The following is a 3,663-nucleotide window of genomic DNA, read 5'->3' as shown; positions in this document are numbered from 1 at the left end:
TTCAACACTTTGCAGCACATGTGAGTTACTCTGTTAAGATTATTCTGATATGTGTACAGGCTCGTATTTGGATGGCTGAGGCACGGCATATAAAAAATGATAAGCGGGTTTTTAATGAAAAAGCTACTTAATTACTTATAACAATTCTAGATTTGATTTTTTGTATGCAATAATACAGGGACGTAAGTATTTTCTACATTTAAATTATACAATATACACAGCTAATACTAATACTGAAATTACTTAAAATATGTGGAATTATTTGCTATTTTAAAAAGTTTGAACTTTAAACTATTACACTGATTAAATTAAAGTTTCCGATGTAATCATGTTTATCTCTTTTCCCTTAATAAATAAATCTGTAACACACATTTCTGTGTTAACATTCACGTTAATTTCTTCCATAATCCTTACTCGTATCTATTTTTTTGTCACTCACCTTTCACTGAGTCCAAATCTGTAATACTGATGCCGGCCATGATTTAGAGATTAAGCCGAGATAAGATATTCGTATATCGTATATTAAACAAAACATAACAAGATAAGTATGTGAATGCTTAATTTGTAGATAATATTTGAAATAACGACACATTTTTACAGGGACATTGAACATCAGTCTTGTATGGAGTTAATAGTACTGGACCCAGTGTGCTGTCTTTCGTCTCCTGTCCGATTCCGTAGTACGTTTTGTATTCATGTTTAAGAAAAACAGAATGTAACTTTGAAATAACCTACATATATACGTTTGTGACATATTTTAGAGTTTTATCACAGTTGTATACTTAAAATTCGTAGGGAATGACGTGATGGCACGCAAGTCTTTTCGTTATCCTATTTTATTGGGTAAAGTTTCCCTTGTCAAGAAAAATATCTTTGTTATTTCCACCGATTTTGGATAACCGTATAGACGTTCTCAAAACAACGTCAAAGAGGGTAAGATAAACGATTCGTATGTCCGATGACATTCCTTAAACCCTAGATTAAGGAGTTTCCTCACTGATCAGCTATTATCATTTCAGTTATCAATCTATGGATTGGTTTGATTTGATTATGGATGGTGCTATGGCACCGAAGAACTATCAAGAAACGATTTGGAACGTAAATTCAAATATACCTTAGAAACATGCAGCAAGAATCGTTTCGAGTTGCTATTCTCAGTTACAGATATAGAGTAACTCCCTTTTTGTTAGATTAGAGAATGTCGACACTTGGATGAAACACTTCAAAAAGATTTGCATACGAATCCGGTAATTACTGTTAATAATTTGTATACAGGAATTGAATTTCTTATTTATTATTATCTCACTGCAATAATTTGGTAAATATGAGGTTGAGATGAACATAGCTAGTTATGGTTAATATTTCACTGTAATATAGATACCTATCCATAACATCATATGCATACAGTATAACCTGTTTGAAAATCAATTTCAAAACAACGTAAGAATGTATAAAAATACTACCCTATATTTATTCCTTCTTCATGTCATTTCTAGGTTTATTCATATGGAGCTTGCCAGTTAGCATACAGAGCAGTAAATGCTTTCAACAGATGCGGCTGCGTGCGTTCAGTGAGAGACATGTTATTATAGTTAATATATATACATAAAAGTATTTAATTCATGTATTTAATAAAATTGTTAGATTTTCCCGAAAAGTCCATGATCATCATACAGCATTTCTCTTCAAGGAAAATGTAGGTATGCTTTGGTTTTAAGACAAACAAATGTATTGCAATTACACTGGACTAAACTGTTTGGCTGTATACGAAGGTAAACAGTGCAATATTATTATCTTTAGGTAGCGCAGTGGAGTACCAAACAATACTTTGTAATTCAAGGTGTTGGACGGTGTTTCTTCTGTTTACGGGCGGTCGTATTGATTACGATGAGGCGAATAGCAAGCTTGTCTCCTCATTCAAAGCAATACAAAAATTTATAATAATATACTTAAAGCTGTTAACAGATGAGATTCTAGGATTGATCAAGCAATCAAAATGTGATGAGTTGTGTGAGTTTATCGATATGAATAATACACATGAGATGCCACTACTTTCATGGTGATAGAGGCGCATTCTATTACATGGTGAGACGGAAATAAGCTTAGCGAACTGTGGACGAACTATTTGCTCCACTGCATCTATTCTTTGACCATATCGCTGCGAATTAATGCTATGTAAAATGTTATGTGTTTATAGCACTTAATAAATTCAATTTAGATGAAAAGCATCAATATATGGGCGGCGTGCGTAACCTTACCATAATTGCTTTTAGACTCCGTTCTAGTCGTATTCCCTTAAATGGCTTCGCATTTTTTATGAAAAAAGTGAGTCTGCTAATTGTTCAGAATGCAATAAGTATAATATAAGATGTAACTCATATAGGTATTAGCAGAGTATGCCCGGAACGAAGCTGAAAATATTATTTGTTTATTGGAAGACAATCATGATGTTCTACAAGTAGGCAATTTTAATAGTATTTTAGCCGTTCCTTTTTCTAAAAAGGCTATGTTTTATATATAGTTGTTAATTTAGATATTAAACGTAAATAAGCACTATGTGAATCATTGTTAATAACGCAGAATGTCGCAATAACGGTGACATGTTCTTGTTGAACCAAAACCTCTACAAATAAATAAAGATAATAAAAAAAACATGTGAGCTGCGTATCGTCGTGTGTTGAAAGTGAAATTACTACCATACATCATACTGTGTAAGACCGTTTTGTGATTAAATATTTTTTTGGTATATATAATATATATGCATCAAATATTCAAGATAGAAGTCTGTCAATTAGCTAAAGTAGTTTATAGCACTCATAAATAATGCTTACGATAAATCAATTTTCTAAATCAGATCTAACTGATCAGATTCTTTTGGCCATTAGAGCTTATCCGTTACACTGAAATTCAAGTTAACTTATTGCTTTATACCGCATTACTTTTCCATATTTTATATGTTATTTAAAGTATAATATATTTTTATTACAGAGGGTGGGTAGATCATAATGAACTAGGAACATTGGTTGAAATGAAATTGTTATGTTTATCTACATTTCGCTACCGTAGGAATTTGTTACAGACGGAACTTGATATTATGGATGAGAAGTATCAGTATTCATTTTTTATGATATTGTTATTAATAATAATTGATGCCATAATTATATAATTATAACCTGGTTATATTTTTTCTCAGTATCCATGGCCGGTATCGTACTGGTTATTCTTCAGTGCTTCAATTTTGAGCATTTTAGAAATATTCTACCTTGTAATTAGAGCACAAAATAAATGATTTCATTTATGGCTTATGCCAGTGATTTAATACCTATGCATTTATTCCTTATCCTTTATTAAAATCAGTAACCAGTAACAAATTACTTGACTCTTTTTTAACAAGCATTAGCCTTTGTTCGCGGTATCACCAAGTTGCAGGGTAATTGGTATTTCTAGATGTAAGTGACGTCAGGCCGTTGGCCAGTACAAAAATTATTAAACCTAAAGTCTAGGTTAATGTTCCAAAATGTTTAAAACTTTACAGTTTTAAAGGTTTTGTAACATGTATAACGCCTTTCAATTAAAATCATATGAGGGCAACGTGCCCAAGAAAAGATTAAATTAACTTTATTCAATCATCGCTATGACAACGATACATTATTAAGTCGATAA

Source organism: Manduca sexta, chromosome 28 (assembly GCF_014839805.1).
Source record: "Manduca sexta isolate Smith_Timp_Sample1 chromosome 28, JHU_Msex_v1.0, whole genome shotgun sequence".
In the NCBI taxonomy this organism is placed as follows: Eukaryota; Metazoa; Arthropoda; class Insecta; order Lepidoptera; family Sphingidae; genus Manduca; species Manduca sexta.
Note: the sequence above shows the minus strand (reverse complement) of the source record.